The 15752-nt window shown below is 50.9% G+C and overlaps 2 long non-coding RNA genes across 2 annotated transcripts; one reads left to right on the forward strand and one right to left on the reverse strand.

Moving 5' to 3' along the window:
• The first annotated feature begins 9 nt into the window (after nt 1–9).
• LOC111097640 lies at nt 10–1607 on the forward strand. Its single transcript, XR_005365545.1, has 3 exons — nt 10–173; nt 294–437; nt 1253–1607. It is a non-coding gene; the product is annotated as an uncharacterized LOC111097640 (long non-coding RNA).
• A 4236-nt stretch (nt 1608–5843) lies between these two features.
• Nucleotides 5844–9933, reverse strand: LOC102153105. The gene is made up of 2 exons (XR_005365544.1): nt 9569–9933; nt 5844–7167 (listed from the first exon to the last, which is right to left on the reverse strand). It is a non-coding gene; the product is annotated as an uncharacterized LOC102153105 (long non-coding RNA).
• Nucleotides 9934–15752: the final 5819 nt, after the last annotated feature.

Raw genomic sequence — 15752 nt, forward strand, 5'->3', positions numbered from 1 at the left:
TGTCTATGCCATCCAGTGTGACAGCCCCTCGCCACGGGGGGCTATTGAGCACTTAAAATGTGGCTACCGTAACCAAGGAACTGAATTGTTTATTTTAGTCCACTTTAATTTGTGTTGTTGTATTGAACAGCACGGTTCCGAAAGGCCTGGATTTTATTTTCTCTGGGTCCTAGGTGAGCATCTGCCTTGGAAGTTTCTGTAGAATGAATGAATGAAACGACTGAGTGAATGGGGACAACGTGGACCTCAGACCTTCCCCTCTTCATCCATTCTTTTCCTTTTCGACCTTTAAGTTTTCAAACTTGGCTGTGCTGTGGTTACCAGGGCAACACCTTCTGGAAGCCCAGTGGATGGGGGAGGGGAGCTCTCTGGAGTTCTTCCCCCTTCTCTTCTTGCTCTGAGGCCCGAGGACCAGCCCAGTTTGGGGAAGAACACAGGTGACTGGGGGACAGGACAGCACAGGTCTGCCTGGACATATAGGGTGGGGGGACCCTTGACTGGTCAGCCCCACTGGATCGCATTATCTCTGAGATGAGGAAGCCCTGAGCAGGAGTCAGGAGTCCTGGATTCTCTCCCCCACTTTGGCAAATGAGTCATTATACAGCTTCTATCAAATCACTTACCCTTCTGGGTCTCAGGTGCCTTTGCAAATAGGTCCCAGGTGCCTTCATGTGGTTGGTCTCTTCTGCCTTAAAGATCTAGAATTTCTCCCTCTGGCTCCCTGCCAAGCTGTTGGGGTTTTTAAGAGCCAGGCATGAATCTGGTTCATGTCTGTATCCTTCACACTCATCTGCCCTACTCTGTCCTCAAGTTGAGGGGGGCGCCTGGAGGACACAGCCTGCCCAGTGATTACAGCCTGGGTTCAGCTGCCCTCTGGTGGCCCAAAGTGGCAATGACCTCATGTCTGCTCGGCTGTTGTTTCCCCAGCAAGGGAACCATCTGCAGGCCTGGAAGTAAGTAGCCTCAGAGGACAGACTTTGACCCAAGCAAAAAAAAAAAAAAATCATTGTGGTAGCTTCCCAGGCAAGTGGTGCAGGCTCTAGAATCTCCACCTTGGGTTTGTTACAGCTGTGTGATTTTGAACAGGTCACAAGCTCTCTGAGCTCCAGTTTCTGTGAAAATGGGAATTGTTATCAGTCAGATGGGTTAAATTATACTGCAATAACAAACAATTCCAAAATCCCAGGGGCTCATAACAACAAAGATTTACTTCTCATTCATTTCTCATGTCCACTGTGGTTTGGATCCGCAGAAGCTCTGCTCTATGTCATCTCCACTCTGGGACCCACACTGATGGAGCAGCCACTTTCTGGAGCCTTGCTGGTCATTGAAGCAGAGGGAAGGAAGGAATGGTGAAATGTGCACTAGCTATGAAAAACTTTGGCTTGGACTCCCTCCCCCTCCTCCTCCTCCTCCTCCTTCTTTTTAAGTAGGCTCCATGCCCAACGTGGAGCCCAACTCCGATGAACCTAAGATCAAGACCTGAGCTGAGATCAAGAGTTGGACACTTAACTGATTGAGCCACCCAGGTACCCCTGGCCTAGACTCACTTCTGATCACAACTCACTGGCAAGAATTAGTCGCATGCCCCCCCCCCCCACAAGGAGGTGGGGAAGTTAACCCTACTATGTGAGAGAGGAGACGAGCCAGAAATACTTGATGAACTTGACTGATGACCCACTTGCACAATTGTAGGAATGAATACAGTGAGAAGTGCAATGAACTCAATCCATGCTAGCCATTAAAATTGTTGCCTTATAATTCTGGTTCCCTTTTTTATTTGCTCTCATGATTTCCTGTGACTTCCACATCAGTTCCACCTGTTTACAGCTGCAGATACAGAGGGAAGTAGACTTGCTGAGATTCACACAATGAAGCAGCAGCTGGACATCCAGGTCTCCAAATTCTGAGCCCCTCCTATTGTATGGGACAGAAAAGAGGGGGCTGTGCCCACCCAAGGTTCTCTGCAGGAGTGTTGATTGACAGTATGATGGTCTTTTGAGGGAGCCTGAAGCCTCTGCCCTCCTCCCAAAGCCGGTCTCTGGCCTCTCCAAGCCCTTTCCTAACCCCTCCACAGTGGAGAGCCAAGGGGGTGGAACAATGAGAAGCCTGTGCCACCCCCTCCAGAGCCAGAGTCTGAACATTGCAACCATTCCTACGCAGGGACCCTGCACATTCCCGCCTCCTGTCCTGTTCTGGGCCTGGCCCAGACACACCCACTGTATCCTGACAGCTCCCAGATGGTGGGAAAGGAAAAGCTCTCAGGACTCTGTAAAACATCTCAAAGCATTTAAAAACCTGCACAACAGTTTTGTGGGATCTTTTCCCCCCTGGCCCCCAGGAAGCCTCTAAGCCTTTTTAAAATCTTAGTGTCTAAACAGATGGGAAACCCCTGGCAAGACTTCCAAAGAAATCAGCCCATTCATCCAACAAGCAGGCTTTCACGGAGGCCCTGGCCAGTGCCAGGCAGGCTGTGGGCTGAGATGAGGATATGCCATTGCTGTTCTCCATAGACACATAAACAAAATCACAGCATAAGATTAGGGCTGTAGTGGGGAAAGCTGCTGGTGGGGTCAGGGAGGGCTTCCTGGAGGAGGTAGCAGCTGGAATGTCATCAGATTCTCTCCCTGGATCTAAGCCTTATGTGAAAAACTACCTCCTGGTCATTCATTCTCCCCTCCCACCACTTGCTGATATTCTATGCTTCAATCACATGACACCACTCACACTTCAGAAAGCACTGGGTTCTCTAGCCTCCATGGCTCTGCACTTGCTGACCACTCTTCCCCTTTTTTTTTAATATTTTATTTATTATTTATTTATTTTATTTTTGATAGTCACATAGAGAGAGAGAGGCACAGACATAGGCAGAGGGAGAAGCAGGCTCCATGCACTGGGAGCCCGACGTGGGATTCGATCCCAGGTCTCCAGGATCGCACCCTGGGCCAAAGGCAGGCTCCAAACCGCTGCGCCACCCAGGGATCCCGACTCTTCCCCTTATAGGGGAAACTCTTACTCAGCCTTCAAAACCCAGCTGCATAGTTCTGTCCTCCAGGAAGCTTTCCTTGACAAATCCTTGCCCCAAGAGTCTTCGGTTCTGTGTTCAGTTTCTCATACATACTTCTCCTTGCTGCAATGACACTTTTGTAATTTGTTTACACATCTGTCTGCCCCTCTAGTTTGTGAGCTCTCTTGATTCAGAGACTCTGTCTTTTGTCATTGCATTCTTGGTGCCAGGCCTCGTGCTGGGGTAGAGCAGGCACATGGCATGGCTCTGTGGGGTTCGGGAGGGTAGCTGTAAGAGGCACAGCATTCATACAGTGCTTACTTCCCAACTATCTCCTTCGACGTTTGCCACAACCCAGCGGGGCAGGCGGGGCAGGAGTGATATGGAAACAACCAGCTGTCTATGGAAAACGTGCCCTGAGCTGAGCACAATGCCAGGCACTGGCAGCGGACATTAATCTGGGCCTCAGTCCCCTATGATTCTCAGTGCCTGGCCCACAGAAACACTTGATGAATTCAGATGTATGTCTGAGAGCTAAGGAAACTTTTGCCCAGGATGTGCAATACAAATGAACAGTTTTATAGGATTTACTATTGTCAGGCTCTGACCTCAAGTTACTCCCCATACAGTCCTCTGGCGTGCTCTGGCAGATGGAAAAGTCTGGCATCATGGGCACTGGCCTGTTTCTGTGGGCCCTGATGACTGAGTCTATCCCCTCCCCCTCGCCAAAAAAAAAAAAAAATCCTCAGGATGCAGTCTGTTGTGTTAACATCCCGTTGGAGGCATTTCTTTCTAGTATCTAGAGCCAGAAATTTGTCTTTCATGAAGAGTCGATCTCTCTCCCTTCTATCGCATAACAAGAGTAAAATGATCTCTTCATGTTTCCTTTTTCCCTCTGGCCACCAGGAAGCTCAGAGACAAGTAATGGTATCACCATGGGAGTCAGAGTCAGAACATTTCCTCTCACCCCCCATGTATGTGGCTTCTTTAACTGAAACCTTCCTGAACCTCTTCCTTATTTATGGGAAGAGCAGGTGTAACTAAACATTTATGTAAGAAGCCCTGGGAACTGCAGGGCACCTGGGTGGCTCCATTGGTTAAGCCTCTGTCTTCAGCTCAGGTCATGATCCCAGGGTCCTGGATCAAGCCTCACGTCAGGGCCTCTCCCTCTCCTTCTGCCATTCCCCCTGCTCACGCTCGCTCTCTCCCAAATAAATAAATAAATAAAATCTGAAAGAAAGAAAGAAAGAAAGAAAGAAAGAAAGAAAGAAAGAAAGAAAGAAAGAAAGAAAGAAAGGAAAGAAAGCCCTAGAAACTGGGAAAGTTTAAGAGCAGAAGGCTTATGAGACTGGTTCACCCTCTCCGAGCCCAGGCTCCTCCTCAACAGCCCCCAGGGGCAGGGGGATGGGGAAGCCCTGCTGATGCCCTTGTGCAGAAGCAGTTCTCCCGTGAGGAAGACTGGCCACTGCCCAAGCCTCAGGTAAGGCCATGCCCAACATCCATCCTGCTGAGGTTAGGTGTTAATAACCTTGAACACACTCACACTTCCAATCCAGCGTGGCCTGAGGTTTGATTTTTAAAGAGGGGTGAGAAAAAGAGAATTTTCATGTGAAATCTCCTGACTTATAAATGTTGCCAATTAATTTGCATTTTGTTCAAACGCCTGTGTTGGACGAACCAAACTAGGCTGCAGGCCAGATCTAGCCTGAGGCCCTCGCAGGCTCAGCCAGTCCAGCCCAATCTACCTCCAACAGGGCCTTTTTGGTGTGTTTGGACTGAGCGGTAGGAGGGTGGTTCACATAATCTCTTCTGGATTCTGCCCCATTGCCAACATCCCCATAGAGCTGCCTTGTTCTGAGATGACCCCAGCCCAGATGATGCTGGTCCAGAGGCACGCTGCCCCCAAGCTGGACCATACACAAGACATTGCCCTAGCCTTAGATGATTGGTTTAAAATAGGCACCTGCCCTAGGATAAGCTAGTGAATCCCTCCCATAGGATACTGGTGCTTGAGGCCAGAGAGAGGGACCGGTCACTAACTTCCCAGTAGCTGGAGCAGTGGTCAGCAAGTGGCTGCTACATTTTCCATAATCAGGGGGTCCAGGGGTGGCTCATGAAGTGGGTGCACAGAAGCAAGAATTAAAAATGGGGTGAGAGGGACGCCTGGGTGGCTTAGCAATTGAGCATCTGCCTTCGGCTCAGGGCGTGATCCCAGGATCCTGGGATCAAGTCCTGCATCGGGCTCCTTGCAGGGACCCAGCTTCTCCCTCTGCCTGTGTCTCTGCCTCTTTCTCTGTGTCTCTCATCAATCAATCAATCAATCAATCAATCTTTAAAAAATGGGGCAAGGGGCAGCCCGGGTGGCTCAGCGGTTTAGCGCCACCTTCGGCCCAGGGCATGATCCTGGAGTCCCGGGATCGAGTCCCACATCAGGCTCCCTGCATGGAGCCTGCTTCTACCTCTGCCTGTGTCTCTGCTTCTCTCTCTCTTTGTATCTCTCATGAATAAATAAATAAAATCTTTTTTTTATTTATGATAGTCACAGAGAGAGAGAGAGAGAGAGAGGCAGAGACACAGGCAGAGAGAGAAGCAGGCTCCATGCACCGGGAGCCGACGTGGGATTCGATCCCGGGTCTCCAGGATCGCGCCCTGGGCCAAAGGCAGGCGCTAAACCGCTGCGCCACCCAGGGATCCCAATAAATAAAATCTTTTTTTTTAAAAAAAAAGGGAATATTGCATTTTCATGTTTTTGGCTTTTTTTTTTCTTTTTTTTTTTATGAAGATCCAGTGAGATGACAGACATGATCCTCCCTCCGGGAAAGGAGACAGTCCTGCAGAAATAGTCACGAAGTCTTTATTATTGCAAGAAACTAAGAGGGAAGCTACAGACAAGGAGAGTGAGACAGCTGCCAATCACACAGGAGGAGGGCTCTCTGTGGGGCTAGGGTGGTGCTGGGCAGGGGGTATAGGATCTGAAGGGTGGGGCGAGGGGCAGGGCCCTTGGGGAAGGAGAGATAGAGAAGTCTGGCAGAGGGAGGGAGGTGGGAACTGTTGCTGGCACCCCCCTCCATGCTACTCACAAGCTCACACTATCCCCACCACCTCCCACTCTCCCTCTCACACAGACAGACCTGCATCTCCCCTTCCCCACATGCCTCTCCACTGCCCCCAAGATACTCTGTCTCTCTGTCTCTCTCTCACACACACACCTCCTTTCTCTATGGCCTTACCCCCTCTGCCTCCCCATCTCACACTCTCACCAGTGCCAAGCCTGAGTCCAGGGGAGGGGCCTGGGATGGACCAAGTAGACACCCCTCCAAATAGGGCCCTTTCCTTGGGTCAGCTTTGAAGTGGGCCCTGTGAAGCTGCAGGGTGGATGCCTTGGGTGGAGTGGGCCACTGAGCATCACCAGGGATTCGGTGAGGGGGTGGAATCCAGAGGCTAGGACAGGCAGGGACAGCGGTGCCTGACGCCAGGTGAGGGGCAAGAGTGCTGAGCAGCACAAAGGCACTGGGGGTCAATGGGGAATAAACCTAGAGGGCAGGCGTGGAGTGAACTGGCTCGACGTGGAAAGCAAGCCCTGGGCCAGTGGCAGCGACACCTTAAGGTACCCAGGTGCCCCATCTCACTGGGTGCACCCAGGGTCCACCCTGAGCAACCAGAAGCCTCTGCTACGAGGATCCAGGCTCCGGAGGGATGGCCTGGAGGACCATGGGTTGTCCTCTCTCTGGCCCAGGGTCTCCAGTTGGGCGAGGGGGTGGTGCAGGAGGGGGAGGACGCCCGGTCCCCGCCCGGAGGTGGGGTGGGGGTGGGGACTGGCCACCGGCGCGGGTCAGCTCAGACCTCGGGCCCTCCGAAGGCCAAGTTGTCGCGGACCATCAGGGTCTTGCGGAGGTCACGGTCCACCAGGGGGCGCTGCATGCGCCACTTGTGCGCCTCCTGCAGGCCAGGCTCGAAGTAGTAGATGCAGGCGCCGAAGCCCACGAGGATGAGCACGGAGATGACCAGGTACACGGGCACGAACCAGTCCAGGAAGTGCGGCATCGCGGCGGCTCAGCTGCCGAGACAAGGGCGGCGAGCGCTGGCGGAGCTGCCCCTCGTCCCGCCCGCCGGCCCAGGGGAGACGCGCAGGCTGCCCGGGGCCAGGACGTCAGCACCACCTTAGAGACGAGAAGCGCCCAGGAGGGCGGCGGGCATGACCGGGCAGCCCGGCCCCGCCCCCGCCCCCACCAGGAGCAGAGCTGCCCCCATCACAGGCGCCCACCTGGCCCCTACTCACTCTTTAAAAAGGCAGCTTATGGCTGAGGGCCGCACCTGGCTCAGCCCCTCTGGGGCACAGGTGCCCTCCAGCCAAGTTCCCTAAGCTCTCTGGGTCCCAGCATCCTTGGCCTCTGTGGAAGGGGACACTAACCGAGCCTAGGGGGGACTCAGAGCACTCAGTAAAGGACAGCTGGGGCTGTGCCTCCTCTGAGCCAACCCCTGGGGCTGGACTGCGCAGTTGCGGATGCTGCCCCTAGCCAGACCCTCACAGATGACTGGGTCCCCAGCCGCCCGCACATCCTGGCTGGGTGTGGCCTGGTGAAAGTGTGCTGAACAAACACCCATCCCCAGGGGATCAGGTTGGTGTCAACAGGGTGGGCACAGGCTCCCGGAATTCAGGCCCACGCCCAAGTTCGTAATTATAAGCCTGTGGACACAAGCACCAGCCCAAAAACCTTGGGCCTTGGGTTTCCATATCTGTAAAGTGGGAATGAAGGTAGTGCCTAGACCGCACAGCTGTTGTGACCATTAAATGGTTGATTTATGTAAAATACTCAGAATTAATGCCAGGCCCATAACACCTGCTACATAGTTCTGACTCTCTGAGCCTCAGTTTCCTTATCTATAAAATGGGGATAGAAACAGGATCCATTTCTTTTTTTTTTTTTTTCCAGGATCCATTTCTTAAGGTCACTGTGAATATTTGACAATATACGGCCTGGCGAGCATTTAGCACCATGCTACATGGTCCAGAGTCAGCCTCGCTTTACTTCACCTACTGTTATTTCCTCTGCCAACCAGAGGCAGGAAAACAGCAGGTAGGTAGCAGGTATAAGGTGCTTCACAAATGTTACATATACCCAGACCCGTTAGAATGGCCCAAAGGTCCCCACAGCTGCACTCTGCCAACCTCCCAGCCTCATCTCTCAGCCTCCGTGCCATCCTCCAGGACTGCTTGTCAGTCACCTGCATGCACCTGCGTGTCTTTCATACACTTTCATTTTCCCTGGAGCATCTTTTGGACTGTGGGGCAGACTCCTACTCACACTTCAAAGCTAGATCGCAGACTATCCCTTCCAGGAATGGGATAAAGCAAGACCCATTTAACTTCCCCTTAAACCTTTCCTGAGGGGGAAGAAGGGGGTAGGGTGAGGAACCCCACCTCTGCCAGCAAGACAGGGAAAGCACTGTTCGAATGTGCTCACAAACCTTACATGAGGCCTATGGGGTAGGTGTCACTGTCTGCATTTTACTGAGACCCGGATGGGTCTGCTAACTTGCCCTGGGTTACCCAATCGGAAGGTAACTAAGAGCTGGACCCCAACCCCCTAGAGGTGTCCTGGGGGTTGAGTCCTCCGAGGTGGGTAAAGACACCTGAGCAGAATGAAATGAGCAGAGGCCCATGTTGGCTTCTGGGGAGGGAAGAAGTGATGGACAGAACAACCTCTAGGGCAAGCTAAAGAGAAGCTCTTGCTTCTCAGACTTCTGTCTCTGAACTCCAGCTCCTCTTGTCCCACTATTTCCAGGTGGTCTCCAAGGTGGGCCATGACCCCAGGAGGAGAGAGAGATGCTGCTTCCTGATCCCGCATCCATCCGGTGCCTGCCGCCCACCCAGGGTTCCCATTGGCTGTTCTGAAGCACAGACAACGTCTCAAGGTGCCCTATTCATGGAGAAGTAAAACGAAGTGTGCTTAGCCATGCCCTCCTTAACTATCTGCCTTTCTGGACAGCCAAAGAGTTCAGAATCGTTTGGTGCTGCTGGGTTGAGGGGAAGTCAGGAAAAGAGGACCTCAGGCAGAAAGGCTGCTCCAAATTAATCTGATGCCAAATGATTCATGCCCCACCCCTGGCCACAGGCAGGACTCCAGGGCCCTTGCAGCATAAACATGAGAATGAGCATCTTGGGCAGAGCTGAAGCCACTTGGGCTGCCGTGGTGTGGGTCTAGGGAGCACAACTTAGATTCTCCCAACCTCTCCAGCCTTGTGAACAAAACCCCAGGCATTTCATGCAGACTGAGGACCCCTAGACCTCCTCCTGGATTCTCAGGGGACTAGCCTCCCTGAAACAACAGATCACTCACTGGCCTCCGATGTGACCTTGAGCCACACCTCACCCTCTCTGGGCTTCAGAGTTCCCCATGCACGGTGACAAGTTGGGAGAGGGGGTCACCAGGAATTTTGCAGCCCCGTTCTAGCCAGTCACATCCAGGACAGTGTGAGGGTTGGAGAGCCCCGCTGCCTGCCTCCCAAGCCACTGGCAACACTCGGTGCCCCCTCCCCGCCGCATGCCCGCAGACCCACCTCACGTGCAGATGCCTGTTCTGGGGGCTCCGTGCTGAGCACACCACCTCAGCCTGAGCAGCTCAGCGTCGGCCTGCAGACTCAGACACAGCTGCTGTCTCCAGAGACACTGCCATCTGCAACCGCCCTGGGTGCTGGAGGCAGAGAAAGGGCGAGGCCAGTGCCCCCCTGTGGGAGACTGAGCTTCTTGGGCCCCGGGGCTCTGACTGGGCCAGGACGGGGCAGTCCCGGGCTGGCAAGGCACACTGGCACCTCTCCCTGCCCATCAGAGACCCTTCCCCCTACCCCCCACCCTCAGGATGGCAGGAGGCGGGACGTGTCGCAGCCAATCAGTACACTGGCAGAGCAAGGGCTTTATCCTCCGTTGCCCTGGCAACCAGCCTCCTCTTCTGGATCCCTCGCACTGTGCACGTGGTACAGAAATGACAGTCGTGGCAGGGTTGGGAGAATTCGGGGAGGGATGGGAACCACCCAGCAGGCTGCTGGGTCCCCTGGCTGCTGAGCCTGGAGACGAGGGGACCGCAGCTGAGATAAATGGGTTTGGAGGCTTGCTGTTTGTGGGTAGGGAGAGATGAGGGTCCCCAGCAGGCAGGTGGGGACAGAGAAGTAGCGACTAGTAGAACCAACAAGAGTTGTATGTTGTAAAGGAAAGAACCAAGACTGAGACTGAGACTCTGGACACATCAGTCTGATGTAGACCCTGCACTCAGCGCTTTATTTATATTGATCCATTTATCCGTCATCCAAGGTCACGCAGCAAGAAAGTAACAATGCGGGATCCCTGGGTGGCGCAGCGGTTTAGCGCCTGCCTTTGGCCCGGGGCGCGATCCTGGAGACCCGGGATCGAATCCCACGTCAGGCTCCCGGTGCATGGAGCCTGCTTCTCCCTCTGCCTATGTCTCTGCCTCTCTCTCTCTCTCTCTCTCTCTCTCTCTCTGTGTGTGTGTGTGTGTGTGTGTGTGACTATCATGAATAAATAAAAAAATTAAAAAAAACATTTGTTAAAAAAAAAAAAAAAGAAAGAAAGTAACAATGCCAGAGTCAGAGCCCTAACCTGACCTTCCGGCCCCCACAGGGGCTGCCTCTCCAGACTCTGCTTCACCAGCCCCACAGTCCCCTTGACTGGGACACGGCCTCTGATGGTTGTGACTCCCAGGCACTGAGAACACCAACATCCCAGGCATGGTCCCACACACCACTTCATTCCATCCTCCAGCTGGATTGGTGTTGAGAGCTGATCTGGGACGAGGCAGCTACAGCTCAGAGAAGTGACACCACTTACCTTCTCCTTCCTCTAGGTCACCCAGCTTCTCAGTGACAAAGCCGGGGAGTAGGGGTGGGGTCAGGGGTCCACCTCCCAAGCCTCCTGTGCTATGGACAGAGAGTCAGCAAAGTGTCAGGCACCTAGTGTGCATTCCGTAAATATCAGTGATTGTTGTCTCAGGAGGACAGAGCAGCCCTGGAGGCCTATGGGGCGGGAAAGAGGCTTCAAGGAACCACTTCCCCAGGGAGTCCATTCCCAGAAACCTGAGGACAGGCAGATGGGAGAGGCCGTGGGGAGAGATGCCTTCAGGACCCTGGGTTCCCCATGCCACAGATACCCTGCCTGCTCTGGGACCATCTGGACCCCTGCAAGGGTGGTGGGTCCTCTCCAGCATATATGCGGTATGGGGAGTGAATTTGAGTTCATAGAGGGATTTGTAATGAGGCCAAGTACATATAGTAAAATACAGATCTTAAGTGATGAATGTTTATCTGTGTATACAGCTGTGATCAATGTCTAGATTTCCATCTCCCCAGACTATTCCCTCCTGCCTCTTGCCAGTCAATACATACTTCCCAAAGGTACCCACTGATTTCTATCACCATAAGTTAGGTTTTCCTCTATTTTATTTGATGCAAATGGACTCAAACAATACGGACTCTTTTGTGTCTGGCTTCTGTTGCTCAGCACAGTGTTTTTGCTACTCACTGATGTGGCTACACTGATCAGTACACCACAACCAGTTTATGTGTTGACCCCTGAAGGACAGTTGGCTTGTTTCCAGTCCAGTATGAGACTATTGAGAGCAAAGCTTCCACAGTGCTCCTCAACAGTCTGGAGTGGGAGGACAGAGAGGAGTTGGGGGAGGGATGACAAAGGAATGCAGAGAAACTTTCGGGGGATAATGGACATGTACATTACGTTGATTGTGTGGTGGCTTCCTAGGTGGACACATAGCTCAAATTTATCAAACTGTATATTTTAAATATGTGCACCTTGGGGCGCCTGGATGGTTCAGTTGGTTAAGCGTCTGCTTTCAGTTCAGGGTCCTGGGATCAAGCTGCATCAGGCTCCCTGCTCAGTGGGGAGTCCGCTTCTCCCTCTCCCTCTGCCCCTTCCATCTGCTCATGTTCTCTCCCTCCTTGTCTCTTAAATAAACAAATAAAATCTTTAAAAGTAAATTTAAAAAATAAAATTTTAAAATATTAAAAAATATGTGTAGCTTCTCATGTATCAATCATACTTTGATAAAGCTGTAAAAATGTGATTAACAGCTTTAGATACTTTTAGCCATATAATTCTTTATTCATACACAAACATATGAGAAGTTCAATATAAAGTAGAGATAATGGGATCCCTGGGTGGCGCAGCGGTTTGGCGCCTGCCTTTGGCCCAGGGCGTGATCCTGGAGACCCGGGATCGAATCCCACGTCGGGCTCCCGGTGCATGGAGCCTGCTTCTCCCTCTGCCTGTGTCTCTGCCTCTCTCTCTCTCTCCGTGTGACTATCATAAATAATAAATAAAATTTAAAAAAAATAAATAAAGTAGAGATAAAGCCTGAGCTGCTTCTGTTAAATAATGGGGTGCAGTTTCTGGACCCTACCTACACAGCTTCCCCTTATCCCTACAGTACATCCCTGACACATCTCCCCAGGGCTCTATAGAAGCCAGTTTGAAAAACACTATCTCAGGGGCACCTGGGTGGCTCAGTTAAGTGTCTTGCCTTCAGCTCAGGTCATGATCTCAGGGTCCTGGGACTGAGCCCCACAATGGGCTCCCTGCTCAGTGGGGAGCCTGCTTCTCCCCCTACTTGTGTTCTCTCTCTCTTAAATACATAAATAAAATCTTTAAGAAAAATAAAGAAAGAAAGAGAGAAAGAAAGAAAGAAAGAAGAAAGAAAGAAAGAAAGAAAGAAAGAAAGAAAGAAAGAAAGAAAGAAAGAAAGAAAGAGAGAGAAAGAAAAACACTATCCCCACTATCCCACAGGGTGTCTGATGACCCTGCCAGCTCCAAATGTTCTTGATATAATAACCTCCAGGCCTGGGTCTGGCCTTCCTGCCCATCCCTACCCTTCATCACAGTATCCTACACACAGCTCTTTTCTATTCCACTGCTCATGTGACAAGCACCAACTCATTTTAACATCTCAGCCAATAGTCACATCCCCAGCCAAGTGTAGCGATGGCTCCCCAGGGACCCTTCATGCTTCTGGGCTCCTGCTGCTTCCTGGGGTGGCTCTCACCAAATGTGCTGCATTGGTTCTTGTCATCTGGCCATCTGCCGTTGAAGCCAGGATGACACCTCTGGTGCTTGGGTCACCAGTGCTCAGCACCAGGCCTGGCCCAAGGCAGGCACTCAGTATGTGTTAATTGAAGGTCTCAGAAAGTGCTGACAGGGCCAGAGCCTCTCCAGGCCACTCCAAGGGCCTCGGTCATCTCTGTAGCCTCCTTTCTCCCCACTTTCTCTTCACTCCATCTGCTTCAGCCACTGGCCTCCTTGCTGTTCCTCAGAAGTGCCAGGGATGCTCCCCCCTTAGGCTCTTGGCATTTGCTGCTCCTTCTGCCCGAATCCTCTTCAATATACTTAACTGGCTCCTCTCCCGTTGAATTCAGGCCTCTGTTCAAGCATCACCTGCTGACAGAGGCCTCCCCTCACCTAACATAGCTTCTTCCTGTCCCTCTCTATCCCCCAGCTTGGCTTACCTTATGTTCAGAGTACTCATCACCATCGGGCTTTTGGGGAGTCCCCTCCACATCCCACGCCAGAAGAATCAAAGCCCATCTGTGCTGGGGCAGGAACTCCACAAAGTCACTTCCAGCTCTTTCTAAGCAAGATATAGTCTAGTCTGCAGTGAGAAGGATTTAGGTAAGACAGGGAGTATGTCTCTGTGTGATCAGGACCTGGCTCCCCAACCCCAGCGTTGATACATAATGTCTGATTCATCTGTATTCTCGAGGTGGGGGGTAGGGTCTGCCCTAGGAGATGATGAAAGAATCACTGCTTAGAATTAATCAATGGATATAAATCAATCCATTCATTCAACAAATAATTACCAAGCAACTACCACAGGCCAGGCACTTTTTAAAGTGCTAGACAGGGGCACGTAGGTGGCTTAGTTGGCTGAGTGTCTGCTTTCGGCTCAGATCATGATCCCAGAGTCCTGGGACTGAGCCCCATGTCTGGTTCCCTGCTCAGTGGGGAGTTTACTTCTTCATTTCCCTCTGCCCCTCACTCCTGCTCATTCTTTCTCTCAAATAAATATTTTTAAAAATGAAGTGTTGGACATACAAAATGACAAAGTTTCTACTCTCCTGTGTCTTACACTGTAGCTGGAGAGACAATGAGTAAGTAATTTTATAACTATTGAGAGAAGCAACCAGCCATGGGCTCTGCACATCCCTGCGGATTCTTGCTGTGAATGCCAAGAAAGCAAGGCCTTTAAAGCTCTTTGCCCAGACTATCTCTCAGGGTTGCGTTTGCAGCAAGCAACCTTGAGGGAGAAGATGACGTCTCCCCCCACCCCCAGCAAAGAACAAACATGCCTACCACTTGCTATAAAAGCAGTGAATCTCTAATCCCTGTGTTCCTCTTCTATATTGCCATCCTTGAGGTGTATAGGGCTCCGTGGTGGGTCCTTTGCAGGGCTTGGGGAACATGGGGCATTGATGCAGACAGACATGGAGCCTCTGCTACTGTTTTTACCATGAGTAACAGGAAACAAATTAGACAAAATCTTTTGTCTCTTACCCAGGAGTTTCATCCATGAAACAGCAACACACTATTACTAAATAATAATAAACAGTTTATTAGTTTGTAAATATGGTACAATCTCAGACTCTGTACAGTTCTTGACTATATGTGAAGTGGAGATTAGTGCCATTGAGAAAATAGAGCAGAAAAAGAAAAACAAGGAGTATGGACAACTTGCTATTTTTTAAAAGATAATTTTTTTTAAGATTTTATGTATTCATGAGAGACGCACAGAGAGAGGCACAGACACAGGCAGAGGGAGCAGATGCTCAACCACTGATTCACCCAGGTGCCCCAAGATAATGGGTTTTTTTTTTTTTTTTTGATAATGGGGTTTTTAAAAATAACTTTTTATTAGGGCACCTGGGTGGCTCAGTCAGATAAGCATCAGCTTTCTGCTCAGGTCCTGATCTTGGGGTCTTGGGATGGAGCCCAGGATGGGGCTCCACCCTGTTCAGCAGGGAGCCGGCTTCTCCCTTTCCCTTTGCCTGCTGCTCCCCCTGTTGTGCTCTCTCTCTCTGTCAAAAGGATAAATAAAATCTTTAAAAATTTGTAAATATTTTTTTATTATTTTTAAATACACTCTACCCCCAGGATGCGGCTTGAACTCACAACCCCAAGATCAAGAGTGGCACACTTTTTTTTTCTCTTTTTAAAGATTTTATTTATTTATTCATGAGAGACACAGAGAGAGAGAGAAAGAGAGAGAGTCAGAGACACAGGCAGAGGGAGAAGCAGGCTCCATGCAAGGAGCCCGACACAGGACTCTATTCCGGGTCTCCAGGATCAGGCCCTAGGCCAAAGGCATCCCAAGAGTGGCACGCTTTACCAACTGAGCCAACCAGGCTCCCCAAGACTTGCTATTTTAAGTAGGGTTGTTTAGGTAGGTTGTTAAAGGCCTCTCCAAATTTTTTAATTAAAAAAATAGAAATTAATAAAAAATTTAAAAATTTTAAATAAATAAATAAATACATAAATAAAATATTTAAACTTTAAGAAAACATTTTAATGAAAAAGAAAGGCTCCTCTGATAAAGTGGCACTGGAGCAGAAACATGGACAAAATGAGAAAACAAGCCAAGTGAGTATTTGGGAGAAGAGCTTTCTTTTCAGCCACAGGGTACCAACAAGGACAAGGCAGGAGGTAGAAGGATACTTGGAATATTTGAAG

Source organism: Canis lupus, chromosome 10, assembly GCF_011100685.1.
Source record: "Canis lupus familiaris isolate Mischka breed German Shepherd chromosome 10, alternate assembly UU_Cfam_GSD_1.0, whole genome shotgun sequence".
NCBI classification, from domain to species: Eukaryota; Metazoa; Chordata; class Mammalia; order Carnivora; family Canidae; genus Canis; species Canis lupus.